Source organism: Phodopus roborovskii, unplaced genomic scaffold (assembly GCF_943737965.1).
Source record: "Phodopus roborovskii unplaced genomic scaffold, PHOROB, whole genome shotgun sequence".
NCBI classification, from domain to species: domain Eukaryota; kingdom Metazoa; phylum Chordata; class Mammalia; order Rodentia; family Cricetidae; genus Phodopus; species Phodopus roborovskii.
Window position 1 is genome coordinate 6,833,482 of NW_026126525.1, and position 17,233 is coordinate 6,850,714.

The 17,233-nt window shown below is 43.5% G+C and overlaps 1 long non-coding RNA gene across 1 annotated transcript in view; it reads left to right on the top strand.

The window, feature by feature from the left end:
• Positions 1–17,233, top strand: part of LOC127232418 (uncharacterized) — a 154,799-nt gene that overhangs the window by 74,339 nt on the left and 63,227 nt on the right. The window contains exon 2 of the long non-coding RNA XR_007835373.1: positions 10,418–10,465. This is a non-coding gene — a long non-coding RNA (uncharacterized LOC127232418). The remainder of the gene's footprint in view (positions 1–10,417; positions 10,466–17,233) is intronic.

Consider the following 17,233-nt stretch of genomic DNA (forward strand, 5'->3'; position numbering starts at 1 on the left):
GCTGCATGTTCTTTCTCTAGCTACAGTGTTAACAGACAGCCACAGGCCAGGAAAGGAGCCCTTCCTTTTGAATTGTCATTCATTTCCTCCTGCCTCATATAGGGATTGGTGGACATAAGTATTGTAGTCATGGCTGGTCCATGTGGCTTCATGTTCCTGGGTTGGTTCTGCCTAGTTCATCATCATGGTACCCCTTACATGCAGCTCATACCTGTTTTAGAGTAGAACTTTAAAAGCATTTGTTGGAAGGATGAATAAATGCTTATTACACATCTTCAGAAAGCAGTAGAGAAGAATTCTAAGGCATAACCCTTGATTTAGAAATTGTCTGGTGAGAATATCTGGTTTCTATTAACATTTTAGTTGTTACTCTGTTTTCATAGAATGCTCAGTATGCAATTTCCCACACATGAATTAACCTTAGAGAAACAAGAATGCAGAATACATTATAGTCACTTGTCTTGGCCGTGTTTGTGAGTCGAGTTCATCATTGTCTTATTTTGAGCATGCCTTCTTCCCCTGTGCGCTATAGAGTTATTAATAGCAACAAGAGCTTCCTAGCTTCAGTTAGCCATGTGGCTGAGAGGGGTGTTCTAAAGAGATGGGAAGAATTCTTCTCCCCGGTAATTTGTATGCTGGGAGAATCACTCCTTCAGAATTCTTCTCTTTGTAGCTGACATGGTTTGTGATAGGGTTGCCGTGGAGGAGTAGACAGAGGCAGCCAGCATAGATGATGAGAAACTGGAGACTAGTGCTCAGGCTCACCCTCCCCACCATACTGGAAAGAAGTAAAAGGCACGTAGGCATGCCACAGCTCCACACGTGGCCCGGGGCCGTCCAGGAAGAGAGGGTGTGGGTGCAGAGGGCAGGCAGCAAGCAATGGAAGATGCTTGAGGTGGTGGTGAAGAGGGGAGACTTTCAGAAGCAACTCCTGTGCTTATGGCCAGACAAACGGAGGAACACGGCCTGTGTTCTGGGCATGCAGTGGGATATTCTGCTTAGAAAGGAAGAGAATCCAGATGGCAACGACGCTCACCTGGGTGACCCACCAAGGCAGGAAAGGGTGTTTTGACAAATGGCCCACTATAGAAAAACCCTAAGGACATTATGATTAATGGCATAAGCCATTACAAAATGGCAAATGCTACAGAATTCCACTTACACAAACTTCTCAGGGCAAAGATAGCAAGTAGCATGAAGGGTACCAGAGACTGAAGGGAAGAGTATATAGGGGGCTAACTAACTCTGGCGTGGCAGTGGAGGAGGGAAAGGCTTTGGAGGTTGTGCAGCTGTGTGAATACGCCGTACACTGAAAATGGTCCAGATGTTTACTTTCATGCTTTATGTATTTCACTAGCATTATTATTGTTTAAACTAGAGATTGCCTAAAGTAAATAAAAAATGGTGGTGGGACATCTTTGAAGACAAGCTGGCTGAATTCAAATCTGAGCAAAGATACTGACAGCATGTACCCTTTCCTGTGAGCCAGGGCCATCTCTCAGCTGTGCTTCTCTTTCTAGAGGACTAGAAAAAAGTGTGGTTGCTTTTCACCATCATCAGGAGAAGATGTAACAGGCAGGCAGGGTGCCTTTGATTATTCTCAAGTCTCAGCCCAGGGTCCCAGCCACTGGTTCATCTGGAACGATTTGACCTCAGTTCTTAGTGGCGCCTCCAGAGATCAGGGTGTGACTTCATGGCAAAGTCACCAAAGATAGCACACACAAGGTGGCAGGTGCCGTTGCAAGGAAACAATGACTGTAAGCCATGCACTTACAACACGGCAGGGGGAGTTTCATCATTAAGATGAAAATCCCATTATCTGATTTGGAATACACGATAGGTTCTTAGTATTAGGTATATTGCAGGCAATCCAATTATTAGCATTGTGGGATGGGGTGAGAATCACGTTAATGACTAGAGAGACTCCATTAAGACTGTGCCAAGTGTCAGTGACAGAAATCCCAAGTGGAACCAGCTTGAGCACAAAATTTTATCATAGCTTTACATAATAGATGTCTGCCTTTGCAGGGCTGGATAACGGTATTCAAACAATGATGCAGAACCCTGTCTCCAGCCGCTCTTGTCTCTGCATCTGGCTGTATTGGCATCAGTTTTGTTCAGATCCTCACAACAGAGGTCCCACGGCCATGGGTTCCCCCAGTTCATATCCCATCAGGTTTGCATTACTGCACGGGACCTTTCAATTCCTTTCCTTCGTTCTTCCCTCCCTGCCTGAACAATACCACCCAAAACGCAGTGTGTGGAGCTGAACAATATAGGAGTGCACTGGAGGAGGGCTGCCACTGAGCTGAGGGTGGCCCAGCACAAGGTGTTACAGTCCCTGTGGGTGAGGCAGGCATCACTGAGTGAGGTGGCCTGACGCTGAATGTCAGAACAACAGGCAGGATAAGCAGAGCATCCATAGAAGGATGTGCCAAGGGAGATGAGGAATGACAGTATCCACCTGAAGGCATTCTGGGATAGACTTCTCATGTGTGCATGCACGCACGCACGCACACACACACACACACACACACACACACACCTTCTCAACCCAGCAAGTGATTTCTCAACAGATCAGAGTGTGAACACTATAGAAGTCCAAATAGGTGAACCAATGAGTTTTATTGGAATGCATACATGAATATGGGTGAAGGGGTTACTTACAGGGACAGAAATGACTCAGAGACAGCTGCATCACTAAAGCCCATCCATCAGAGCATGAGTGACAGCTCACAAAGGCTCAAAATATGGGGCACACTGGGCAGCCTGCAGGCAGCTTAACAGGTAGCAGAGTGTCCTTTCCAGGTGGCTCAGTTGACCTGAGCCTTTTAGACAGCCCAGCTGCTCTTTGATTTTCTTTAGGCAATTCTGCTGGCCCCTGCTTCTTCTAGGCAGCTGGGCTTGTCTGACTTTTCTTTTCAGGTTGGCTCCCTGGAGTGGCTCTCAGCAGCCTTTTCTGATTATATACTCTTGGGGAGGATTAGAGGACCAGGAGAATCTGGTCAGTTTAAGGGACTTCCTGAAGCTATTTTGAATTGTTTACTTCCGGCCTTAATGAGCTTCCCTGCAGGAGGGACTGTTTCAATCTCGGACGAAAGTGCACTGTAACAGAATGGCAGCCCTTTGTGGGATGTAGGAGCGCATGAAAAGCGAGAAAAATGTCTACAGAGTGGGCAGGCATGTAGCATGTGAGCCCGGGTGAGGTGAAGAGGGTCTGTGAGAGTAGTAGCAGGAGTTTCAGCGTGGGGCGGATGAGGAGGCTGTGTGCACATGACAGGGAAGTTCTGTGGGAGGTGTCAGAGCCAGGCAGGGTCTGCAGAGAGTCCCTGAGGGAGTGGGGATGGCAGTAGGGGTGGAGATTGGTTGTATGAGTAAGTATTTTAAGGATGAGGGAAGACATGTTTTTCACAGTAAGAGAATCGGGTTACAGATGTGGAAGAGGAAATTTAAATCAACCCTGTGGAACTGGATTGGGACTGGAGGTATTCGTATGAATTCATGACTTTCTAGATGGGCGAGAGGTGGGTAGATGGATAGACAAAGAAATGTGAATGCAAATGAACGCCTTTCTGGTGGAGATTGTTTTCTTGTGATGTATGCTTTTAGATACCATTCTTGACTCAAAGGAACCTGGAAGCCTTGGAGAAATTTGAGTAAAGAAGGGCTGGGGCTGGGAAGCTACACGATGAACTGGAAATGCCATGCAGGCAATTGTGAAAGGGATCTAAAAAACAGTCCGAGGGCCTCTCGTGGGTCACATCCATGACATTTCACCTTCAAAATAAATGGTGGTTAACAGGTTATAACGCACAGGTTAAAACAGGAAAAGATGAGTTTAAACTGACATAAACTGGAAGCTGCTCAGATGATGAAGAACAGTGACTCAGTCCCTGGGCCTCTGCCTGCCACAGCAGCATTCTGGATGATGATGGACAGGTAAAAGTGGCAGTCTGCATTCTGGCTACTACTGTGTTTCTGGCAGCTGCCCACATCTGCACTGCAGTTCTCCCTGGCCATGGGAAACCTTCCCAGCATTGTTATCCCGGGCTGTCCCTCCATCCCATATTGTTTTCTTTACTCCTATCTATATCTCAGGTCAGCAGTCATTTTACTGAATCATCTCTCTATGTCTCCTCTGTCCCCCAACTGATGGAGGGTACCATAGAGGGTGCTGGAAAGAAGATGTTGGGCACAGAGCTGTGAATAACAGGTGTCAATGGACCCAGAGCTACTCCCCAGGTTAGTATTAGCCACCCACCTACGGACAGAACTAGGCTCTGAATTGGCCCGTGACCAAAGGTGTAGAAGGGAATAGAATTGAGAAAGGGAATTGAGAAAGGCCTGGCAGCCACCCATGGAGACCAGAGAGAGATTTGTGCTTGTCATTTACACAGATATTACTCTGAAAGGGAGGGTACAAGGCTTCTTAAGTATCTACTGGGGACTATCTAGTTTCTGTCTCCCTGAGCAAGCAGGGGGTGGTCTTGCATAATGAAATAATCACAGTTCAAAACATCATCAATCTTTTGGTTTCAATTGCCTTTGTGATTTCTTGGAAAGAAGATGAGTTGGGGGGGGGGACCAGAAGTTGGGGAATATGTTCTTGGAATATGTTCTTCCACAAGTCATTAGGCCACCAACATTTATTTCTAGAACTTTACATTCAGGCATTTCTTTTTGTGTTTTTTTAGAACGCAAGCTCCTATCTTAAGCTCCTATCAGCTGAGGTGTCTTTGGTCCAGCCTCTTAACACAGGGTGACACTTGGAAGTAGATCTTGATAAGTGAGCAGCCTTCTATGTCCATGAGTAATCATAGTATTTGCAGGATGATCCTATTACGTTACTCTGCAGCTTTCAATAAAGGGAACTTAGACAAGAGCTTGCGTTTAAGAACACTCCTTTGTCAGTTTCATCCTTGGGTTTAAATTGGATTCTCTAATGCTGGTAGAGCAAACAGAAACATTACCTAATTCTGCTAAAAGAACAGAGGATTCACAAGTTGAGGTCCCCTTATCGACGTGGTCAGGATCCTTGGCAGGGAAATCGAGTGGTATTTGGAAATCTAGGTCATTTAAATATTTCTTTGGTTCCCATTAAAGTCACACATATGGCCGTCTTGACCCTAATTGGAGAAGTAGGTGTCAGAACACTCATTACTATAAGCAAGTTTGAGAAACATAATCATATTCACTCTTTGCTGTCTGGAGCACTGAAATAGAGAATACACTGCTTTAATTAACACTTCTCAGTGAGAGTCGGTGTCAGAATCCTGCAACAGTGTTTGGTATAATTTCATTGTTTAAGAAAGCCATTGGTTTCTTTTACAATTTTTTTCCTGCTCTCTCTGTTGGTGTGTGTGTGTGTGTGTGTGTGTGTGCGCGCGCGCGTGTGTGCGTGCGTGCGCACGTGTACATGTGTACATGTATTCAGGGTCAGTCTTAAAAGGTGGGTTGTTTTTATTTAAATGTCTTGAAGCCTACATAGAAATTATTTCTAGGCAAAGTTTGAATTTAGCATACCTGACTTAGGAACATTGTAGCTGCACATGGTTCACGTGTGAGATTCCTTTCACCTGCTCCATCCCGAGCCACCCTGCTCTCCTTTTCCTGTAGCTATTCATTCACTCACTGCAGAGGAAACTGAATTTCAGAGTTCTGGCCACTGATGCCAATTCAAGTCTTACTGGACTAGTCTGTTTGTGAGGCTGTAATCTATTGTCTCTGACACTTTCTTTCCTTCCTCTGAGGCCGCTACTCACACAGCATAGCTTTTCTTATTCTCTGGGATCAGCTAATTCCTTGGGCAACTTTTCTTGGATAATTGTTGTAGAATATTATCTTAAGATTTGTTACTTTTATTTATGCTCTGGAACACTTGTTTAATGATGCAAAGATGTGTTTGATTAAGTAAAATTCACCTGTGGTAGGAGGCTGGGTCAGCAATTAGCTGACAGGAAGTTGTAGGGAGGAGCCAGGCAGAGGAGGGTTTTTAAGGAAGGCAAGAAAGCATGAGGACTTTTAGTGAGCCGCTTGCTTCTCAGCCTCTCTAGGAAGTGGGATTCTGCTTCAGCTTTTGAATCTTGAGTTCTTAATGGGATGGAGATTTAAATAAGTTTCTTTATAAGCTTTGAAAGAGTCAGTGCCTGAGGGAACAGAATTCCCTCAGGCTTCCACTCTTCCGGCCTAGCCGCTGGGGTCCCAGTTGCTGAATAGCATAGTCAAAGCTTAAAAGGCAAACAATTAAAAAAGAAAAACAACAGTGTTTTAAGACCCTGGGCTTTAAGTTCGATATGCTGGTTGGAATCTGGTTCTGGCATTTCTGGGCAGTGTGGGTTTGTGTAAATTACTGAGCTGCCTACCGCTTCGGCCTTCTCATCCATAAAACCAGCAGGGTATCGCAATTACCTTGCCTCTTAGCCATGGATGAGGGTTACACACTGCAGTCTGCCGGACAGGGCAGTAAGCATGTTTAACATCTTCCTTTCCTGCCAGATGGTGCAGTAAATGCGTTTAACATCTTCCTTTCCTGTCCCCTCGTTTCTAATTTGTACTCAACTGTTCAAGAAAAACACATTTTTTTTCTTTTGATTTTCCCCCTCCCCATTTCTATGGTTTTTCAGCATAGGCAGTGTGCTGACTAAATTTTATGTTAATTTGACACAGTCCAGAGTCATCTGAGAGGAGGGGATCTCAACTGAGAAAATGCCTCCTTAAAATAAGGCTGCAGGCAAGCCTGTAGAGCATGTTTTAAATGAGTGATTTATGGGGGAGGACCCAGGCCATTTTGGGTGGTGTCATCCCTGGTCTGGGGGTCCTGGGTTCTATAAGAAAGCAGCTGAGCAATCCAGGGGGAACAAGCCAGTAAGCAACACTCCTCCAAGACTTCTGCATCAGTTCCTGCCTCCAGGTTCCTGCCCTGCCTTCCTTTTATGATGAACTACAATGTGAAAGTCAAATAAACTCTTTCCTCTCCAATTGGCTTTTGGTAATGGTGTTTCATCACACCAAACTTTGACAGGCAGGGTGACAGAAGGAGGTGGTCAGTGACCAGTGAGGAGCCTGGGGAGTGAGTGTGCCTGGGAAGCCACTCCATGGCTTTGTGCTGTTTCTCTTCTCCCGCAGGAGTCTTAAGTGATTCTGTCTGTAGCTGCTGAAAGTCACTATGATTTGCAGATGGCCTTGAATAAGGAAAGCAAAGGCATGCATGTGAGAAATGTGGCAGACATATCAGTAATAAATCCATTATCTTGAAATTTGGAATGCCTGAGTTTCCATCACAGTCTCCATTCTCTTCAAATTAAATATGCCTTTTTATAGATGCTATTGTTAGAGCCCATGCATGGAAAAACACGATAATTTCTGGGATAATTTTATTATTTTCTACTTTGTTAATATTGTGATAGTTTACATTTTGGCAATTTCATAGCATTTCAGTTTTATTTGACTTTAAATGGGTCTTTGTAGTATAGCCTATAAAACTTCTTATAGGAAAAAAATCAACTATAATTTGTAACAGGGAAGAAAATTTTCAAAGACTACCATATCACACCAAGGGGACTGTATAGCCCAATGTATGTGGCTCAGGTGATCTGTAACTAAGCCCAACATCATTACAGCTAAATCAGACCTTTACCATTGGAGACCCAAGAACTCATTTAATGTCAAGTGAAAAAAAATTTTCCCTAGAAGTAGCTTGGCTTTTGAGCCTTTTTATCAATAAAAAACATTTTCTTGAAGTCATGTTAACTATTGTGATGTTGACTTGTACACAAAGATCCTATCCATAGGTTTATGGTGTTTAATATAACCCAACACAATGAAAAGTCTGAAAATAAACAAAAATAGGATTTCTGTGTGTGTAGGTTGGCATTGTTAAGAAAGGATTGCGGGTCTGTGTTCAATGAGTTTGAGTCATTTGCCAATCTTGAGCCTGTTTGAGCTCTCCTTGGTCCCCTACAGGGTCCATTCAAATTAGGACTGCTAATAGGTATTTACTGGGGAGAGAGAAGAGGTCATTTATTTGTTCTTCACAGTGGAGGGGAGGGGACAACATCAGCTCCTATTTGTCATTCTCAGCTACTGTCATCCTTAGACAAGTGGTTTGAAGATTATGATGAAGGCCATAATATACTGTACTCCGTCTTAGATACCTTACATGACCCTCAAAAACTCATGTGCTGAAGGCTTGGTAGCTAACATCAGTGTTCAGAGGTGAGGCCTCTAGGAAGTGATTGAATTAGGGGGGGTTGTTCCTTTATCAATGGATTCTCCCACTGATGGATTCTTATAGTTTAATAGCTATTGGGACATAGCACAAACTTTATGAGGTGTGGGGCCCAGTTGGAGAATGTAGGTTGTCTCAGGAATACTTTAAGTGTGTACTTTGTGATTCTTCCTTCCGCCCTCCCTCCTTCCCTCCCTCTCTCTCTCCTTCCCTCCCTCCCTCCCTCTTTCACTCCCTCTCTCCCTCCCTTGCTTCCTCTCTCCCACTTCTCTCCCTCTCCCTGTGTCCTCTCCCCCTCTCCCTACCTCCTTCCCTCCCTCCATCTCCCCCTCCCTCCTCTTCCCCCTCCCTCCTCTCTCTCTCCTTCCCTCCCTCCTCTCTTCCTCTCCCTCCTCTCTCTGCCATCTTCCCTCCTCTCTCTCTTCCTCAACCACACTATGAGCAGGCCAGCTTCTTTGTCCTACCCCACTATGATGTTTGCTTTGCATTTGTCCCAAAGTGATGAGGACAAGCAGCCATAGCTGAAACCTCTGAAACCTTGAGTCATAATCACCCTTCCCTCCTGTTAGGTTGGTGAGCACACATTTTCAATGATAGAAAGTTGACTAGTGTGCCTTGATTTGGAATTTCTGGACTTGGGTTTGGGAAGGTTGCATGACTAGCTTCTCCCCTGAAAGATATCTGTGAAAAATATGGAGATTAAGCATTGCTGACCCAAGCTCGCTGTTCCAGTATGCACAGGGCTGGTGATGGAAAGGATGGTACTTCAGCGGCACTTCTTGGGAGATTTGTTGGGGTCTGTTTGTTAGTTTGCTGGAGATGCCATAGAAGATGCCAGATAACATAAACAACAGAAATGTATTTTCTGACAGTTCTGTAAATCAGACATCCAATATCAGGCTGCCAGCAGGGTTGGTTTGATTAGGATGACTTGCTCCTGGGCTGTAGATACACTCTGGTCCTCATGTATGGATGATGCTCTCCTTTCTTCTGAAAAATGTCACTCATACCAGGAGGGATATCTGCAATTGTCTGAAATGATTATTTTAAATACTTTCTTTTTCCATCTGCATATCTGGGTGAGAAAAGACTTTGTTTATCTGCTGCAAACAAAATAGGTTAAGTGCAAAAACAAATATATTAACCCAGTTACTCTCTATTCATGCCAAATGTTAAAAGTATTTGTAAAACGTAAGTATTGCCTTCTCATCAATATTCAATCTGCACACAGAATCTGTAAATGTATACTAGGTAATGTATAATGTCCTGTTATAGATGTTTAAAACTAATAAATACATATTGAAAAAATTCTCAGTCCCAGTTGCTGGAACTAATAAATATAAATAGATACAGGAGGCCTCTATGACCCAAGTCCAAACACATTGAGATTGCTGACTTAGGAAGACATTTCTCTAGCTAGGCTGTAGTCTTTGGTTTAGAATTAACTGATTTCATCATATACTTAAGCCTAAATATATTTACTATCTCAATACTAAATACAGGAAGTTTGAGTTTTGCTTTTTTAACTTGTAATATTCTATGTGAAAGTAATTATTTTTGCAGTTTAATGTCTGCTTTTTCTTTATTAGTCCCCAGTCAATATGAAGCCTCTTGAACAATCTGGAAGAAAAGGCCCCTAAATATAAGCCTATATTCCTCAGAACTTTGCTTCCATCCAAGGAAAACACATTTTTGAGGAGCAGAGGTTTGTCTGCCCTCTAGAAATGTACTTGGAAACATGGCCATACACTGGCTGGTCTCTTCATTGTGTCTGTTTTCTCTTCCTCCAATGTTCAGAGCTTTGTGTCCTTCCTCTGCCTTCCTCCTTGCCTCTGCTGATATTCACCTCTCTCTTCTTTCTATTTCCCTCATCTTAGCAGTGAGTATTTCTTCATGTGCTGTAGTTGGTGGTTTCTGTGGTGTCCTCTAGGAAGAGATGCTGAATTGGTAACTGTGAACAAGGCATTGACAAGTGCAGGCTTTGCTCTGCTTACACAGGCTCCCATTTAGTGGGAAACACCCAGCACTGGCGTCTAGGCTGTGTTGCTGAGATTTCTGGAAGCTGTAATGGAAAGTTTTAAGAAAACAGTTTTAACTCAAAACTTTTGCCTTCCAGAAGGAATGTCCTTTGCATAAATTCTACAATCATGATGCATTCTTCATGGACTTCTTTCTCATTTTTCCCTCTAGTCGAAAAGCCATTCCCAAGTTGGCCTGAAATCAAGCACAAAGCAAAAGGTATGTTTTTTTTTTTCTTGTACTTTATTCATTTAAGAGATAACTATTTTTGTTGGTATACACTGCCCCCCCCCCCCATAAACAGGACTATTTGTTTTTGGAAGGTCAAGATGTACCTAGAGACAAAATCGTCCTTAATTTTCATATGCTTTCACAGTAGTAAAACTAAAGTGGGCTCAAGAGTCTTGAAATCAAACCAAACTAGAGAGACAGTAAGTCCAGTGACAGAGTTTTGGCATCACCTCATGCCTTAAAGGAATTCCGAATGCAAGGTCTGAGGACAGCCTCCTGGGTTCCCCTTCTACTTTTTTCATGTCCTTCCCAATGAAGCAATCTGTGCCTTTCCCAGTTCACATTTTATTCAAATTTCTTGCCAGCTGCAGAGAGTGACCTTCACCTGTGGCCCGTAGAAAATTTGTAAAACACAAGCTCTGTGAATCTGAGAGAATCGGCTTTAGTTACTTGGTTCTGTTGTTTCATTGTGTGACCTTGGAATATCTACAAAGAGGATTCTACCTCCTGGTGTAGCCTACCTTGAGGTAAACTCGAGATGATGTGTGGAAACCCAACTCAGCGCTTAGCACAAATAAACACTTGATAATCGTTTTAAATTCTGTATTTTATTGATAGTTTAGAAACTAGAAGAATGGCTGGAGAGAGGGCTCTGGAGCTGTTTTTGCCCCTTTGAAGACCCACTATCCAGTTCCCAAATAAATACACAAAGACTTATTCTTACTTATGAACACCTGGCCTAGCTTGGCTTGTTTCTAGCCAGCTTTTCTAACACAAATTATCCCATATTTCTTTACATTTGCCTCTGGGCTTTTTACCTTTTTTTTATTTTATATATCTTTCTTTACTTCTTACTCAGTGGTTGGTCCTTGGCATCCTTCTCTCCTTTTCTCTCCTACTTATTCTCTACCCTACCCATTTCTCTTTCCTGCCTGGCTATTGGCCATTCAGCTCTTTGTTAGACCAATCAGGTGTTTTAGGCAGGCAAAGTAACCCATCTTTACAGAGTTAAACAAATGCAACAGGAAAGACTGCAACACATTTTTTGCATCATTAAACAAATATCCCACAAACAAACAAATGTAGCACATCTTAAACTAATATTATACAGTGGAGCTTGACAGTTAAGAAATCTTGGCTGCTCTTGCAAAGGACTACACATCTGACCCCAGCATCCACAATGGGCAGCTTACAAGTGTCTGTAACTCCAGCTCCAAGGGATCTGACCCCTTATCTGGTCTCTGCTGGGACCCACAAACCCACACCAACATCCAAGATAAATAAAGAACAGGAACTTGAAATTCTATAATTCAATCTTTGGACATGCATACATACACACAGTATATTAATCCCTTGTGGATACTTGGGGGAATGGTATACACAGGTGCCTTAAAGTTTGGAGAAGTTTTTGTTCAGTTCTGAAGGGGTCAATATTAAAATGTTATTCCTCCAGTGTAGAAATTGCCACTGGCTGGAGTCCCTGCCATACCTCTTCCCTTCCTGACTTCAGTGTCTGAGAGAAAGCAGAACAAGGTTGCAGAGATTAGAGGCACTTATCTCTTTCACTTCGCATATTTTCAAGTTCTCTGGTTGGAATGTGAATAGAGAAGTTAGAGCTGCGGTTTGATATATGGGGTCCTGAAAACCAGAATTTATCAGGGGCTATGTCTGAGCCCCGAGTTAGCCTTTCCCTTCAGCTCTCATGCAGCCAGGAAAACCAGTGTGTTCACCCATTTATTCATTATTTGTAGGGCATCTAATTATATCAGACAGTGTGGAGGTTGTCAGAGGTGACATCAACATTGTCGAGGGGACCCTACCCTCCTGGCTGTTCATTATAATTTAGTAACATTATATCATGTAACATGATATCACTGAGCGCTTCCTCTTCTCTGTTTTCTGCTCCAGCAGTGGTGGGACCTGGGAGAATTGAGCTGATACATGAGGTGGGCCAAAGTCTCATGTCATAGCTAACCTTATTCTGAGCATCAGGCAGTTTATACCCTTAGGGTTAAGAAGAGTCACCTGAATGAAGTGTACAATTACAAAGACAAGCTGTACAAGGCAAAAACCTGCTTTTCTATAGAGGTATATAAACAAATGAGGACAGCCTGCTGTAACGAATAGTTTGAAGTGAATTCGCTCCCATCTGCTACACCTGGGAGGAGCACAGAAACATTCCAAGTACAGTTCCGTGGCTTTGTTTTTGTTTTTTAAGAAACTGAGGTCACAGACTTGTTCTCCCACAAGCACTCAGTATCCTCACATGAACCCGTTCTTGAACCATTTTCCGTTTCCCCACACTGTCCTCTTGTTTTTGATTGGTATGGTGTGTGTGTGTGTGTGTGTGTGTGTGTGTGTGTGTGTGTGTGTATGTGTGTGTGTGTGTATGCGTTTAAGTTCAGGACTGCTATGTAAGCAAAATATAAACTGAACCCACTATAGAGTTCACCCGTGTCCATAGGAAGAGGAGGATCCAATGCAACTGCCTGAAGAACAATCTAGTCAGGGCTTCCAGCCTCGTAGTTGCTCTCCAAGGCAGAAGCCGGGTGTGTAACTAGATAGCTGTGATGTCTTATTTCCTTTTGTCTGCAAGTGCCAACAGCCTCAGTAATCCCAAGTGAGGCAAGGGAATGGCTTTCTTTATCTTGGCTGGAGCTTTAATCAGAGGTTGTCTTGGAAGCCACTATAAAGTGCTGATATTTGGCAGCCTCAAGTGTTTCACCACACAGTCAAAGAGATGGTGCTTGATGTTCCTGAGGTTGTTTCCAGGCCTCTTGGTCACATTGTTAAAGTCATTCTAGATGTGGCTGATCTCGCTGGTAATTTTAGTGAATGTATATAGCATAGATGGAGCTATAGTCTCTAGAACATAAGAATTTTACACACTTGTTTTTGATCCCATTGACACCAGGGACTCTGAAGAAAAATGCACAGAGGACAGATATGGGAAGTTCTGTTATCTTGTTGTAGAATGTCAGTGGGAGAGGCCAAAATAAATCAAAGAATCTTTGGTCTCCCTATAAAAGACAATTGCTATTCCCTAAGTATCTAACATTCAATAATAATAGTAGTAGTAGTAACCATACAGAGGCAGATATAGACATGGGTCTGGAATCCCAGCACCTTTGGAGTGGAGACAGGTGGATCCAGAGTTTAAGGGCATTTTGGCTTACACCGTAAGTTCATGGTCAGCTAGGATGGTGTTAGAACCTGTCTCAAGAAACCAAAACCCAAAGAAAAATAAGACAAGAAGTTGATGTGGAATCAGTATTCTTTTTGCTTTACAAACATTAAGTAGTTATACCGCTTTCACTGTTTAATGTTTTTTAAAGATCACACTTGACTTTTTATAGCAGTTTGAAACTCACAGTAATTGAACAGATATAGAAATTTCCCATAATACCTTCTGCCCTGACACGGGCATAGCCTTCTCCACTACTAGCATCTCACTGATTGTGCATCAACTATTGACCAGCTATGCTGAGACATCATGATTACCCAGAAGTCCAGACCTTTGTCAGGGCTCCCCCTGAGTGCCAGAGATTCTGAAGGTTTGGACAAATCTGTGGTGAGGCGTTCGTTGTAGGAGAAACTGCAGCCAGCCTACCCAAACCGCAGTTGCCCTGCCCAGGTGCCCAGGCCAGTCCCCATGAGCATGTGCAGCAGACAATTCCTCCCTGAGTCAAGCCATCATGCCTGCCTCAACACCCAGAGACTGCTGACCCCAGAGACACCAATAAGGAGGGGACTGCTGACCCCAGAGACACCAATAAGGAGGGCTCAGAGTCAGCCACCTGAGCCAATAGGACCTTGGGAGGGGAATAAAGGCTGGCCTAACTTCCTGAATAAACACATCTGCAGCATCCTCTGCTACTCCCTCACTCCCAGTACCTGAGTCATTGGTGCTGGGTCTTCTCACCCCCTCCCACAAGGGGTGCACAACATGGTGTGTCTACTTTTATACAATCAAACTGATTGCTTTCATTGTCTTTGACTCCTCTCTCTGCGGCCACTGATCCTTCCCTCCCTGCCTTCATTGGGCTCTTATTACATGATGCCACCCAGGTGAAATCTTACAGTGTCTGACATTTCCATATTGGCCTCTTTGACTTAAAAACATGTACTTAAGTTTTCTTCACATGTCCTTCATGGCTTAATAGCTCTTTTTTTAGTGTTAAGTAATATTCTGCTGTTTGGATATATTGCAATGTATTCATTCATTTACTGTGGGATAACAGATCCAATTACATATAAATGTTGGCAATGTAAATGTTGGCAATTAGGAAGAATACTGCTATAAATTTCCATATATATTGAACAGAAAAGTTCAACATCTTTTGGTCAGTTACCAGGGAATATGATTCTTGGGTCATGTGTTAAAATGGATTTAGTGGGTTTTGTGTGTATATATTTGTGTGGTGTCTATATGTATTTGTGTGTGTGCATGAGTGAATATGCATTTGTGTGTACATGTTCTCACTCTCTGTGTGTGTGGTGTGTGTGCACATGGGTCTTAGGTCAACACTAGATGGGATAACTTGTGCTCTTCCCTCCCCACCGCCTTGCTTTTTTTTTTTTTTGCGTCAGTGTCTCTCCCAGAGCCTGGAGCTCACTGATGAGCTAGAGTAGCTGGCTAGTGAGCTCTGGGGAGATTCCCTCCACTACCAAGACTAGGGTTACAGACAGGCACACTGCCATGCCCAGCATTTATGTGGGTGTCAGAGATCCAAACTCACTCAGGATGCTTGTGCAGCTGATGCTTTCCCAAACTGACTCTCTTCCACAGGGTTTGCACATTCTGCATTCCCAACAGCAGGGGCACACTCATTCCTCCACATTCTCCATACTGGATTTTGATCGTTTTAATGGGTGTGGTATTTTGTTGTTTCAATATTTGTTTCCCTGGTGATGCAATGTGGAACATCTTCTCACATGCTTCTTTGTCATCTATGTATCCTTTGTGCGTGCGTGCGTGCGTGCGTGCGTGCGTGCGTGTGTGTGTGTGTGTGTGTGTGTGTGTGTGTGTGTGTGTCTGTCAAAGCCAAGTTTTTAGTTTGGTTGTTGGGCATCTTGTTTGATTTATTCAACTCTCTTAAAATATGTTTGCAAATACCTGCCCCACCCCCGTGTCTATGTCTTGTTTTTTATAGTCTCTTGATAGAGTCATTGCAGAGCAGAAAAAACAGTCTAATTTTAATAAAGCCCACTCGCTGCATCAATTCTTTCTTTCCTGGATTAAAGCTTTTGGTTCTATTTTATCAGTACTTTGCTAAAGTTAATAGAGTGTTTAAAGCATCCCCAGTTTTCCATTCACAGATTGTTTGTTTTTCAGTGATCTTGAGTTTACTACATACTTTCTTCTATCAGATTCATCTTTCCAAACAGAGTAAATTCTAGTAACACTTAAATTATGTGGCTTCAGCTCTAATCTCTCCCAGGAGCATTGCATTTTAACAAGTGGCAGAAGCCAATAAAATTGAATTGCAGAGGTAGAATTCTGGCATTAGCAAACAGGTCACAATTTTTTTGTTGTCGGTGAAAGAAGGACTTTTTTTTTTAAAAAAATAGATTTATTTATTATTATTTTTAATTGTCTCCCTGTGTGTATGTGCATGTGTGTATGTCTGTATCTGGGTTGTGTACATGAGTGCAGATGCCCACAGAAGCCAGAGGTGTTGCATCCCTTGGGCCTGCAATTGCAGGTGGTTTTGAACTGCCCTATGTGTGTGCTGGGAAGAAAACGAGAGTCCTTTGAAAGATCAGCACAATAAGTTCTTAAACTGCCTGGCCATCTCTCCGGCATCATCACCATTCTCTTGCCTTTCTCATCACTCCATTTGGTTTGTCCTTGCTGCAACCTACACAGCCCAGCAGCTCTCAACATCCTACACCACACATAAGTTCATCACACAAGGCGAACTTATGTTAAGGACTCATTTTCCACCACAGTTTATACTATCTGGATTTATTCTTGGCATTGGACATTCTGGGTTCTGATAAATGTAGATGAATGTGCATGTGTTTGATACATGCATCATATGTCTGTTCACATACCGTATGTCACATGCAATCATATGGAGTAGACTGATGCCTCTCGTGCTCTGCCCATGGCTTCCTCCCCTGCTCTGTTGCTGTGAAGAGACAGCATGACCAAGCCAACTCTCAGAAAAGAAAGCATTCAGCTGGGTGTGGCGGCGCATGCCTTCAATCCCAGCACTCAAGGCAGAGGCAGGCAGTTGAGTTCAAGGCCAGTCTGATCTGCAGAGTGAGGTCTAGGACAGGCAGGGCTATACAGAGAAACCCTGTCTCAAAAACCAGCAATTTAAAAGGGGCATTTGATTGGGGGGCTTGCATACAGGCACGGCACTGGAGCGGTAACTGAGAACTCTACATAATGGTCGATAGGCAGCAGGCAGAGATACTGGGAAAGCTTTAGAAGCCATGCCCAGTGACACACCTCTTCCAATGTGGTCAACCTACTTCAAGAAGGCCACACTCCTAACCCCTCCCAAACAGTCCCATAAACTGGGAACCAAGCATTCAAGCATATGAGCCCATGGGGGTCGTCCTCATTTCAACCAGTGCACTTGGTAACGGTGGGCTTGACTGACTGCATGTCAGTCAAGTTTAGTGCCACTTAAATGAAATGCCGAGGCTCCCAGCTGGCCTCTCTCCTTTAGCAACACACACTGGATTTCCTGTCTTTTTGTGGCCCTGTTTATTAGTCTGCTGCACAAGACTCCAGATGACTTG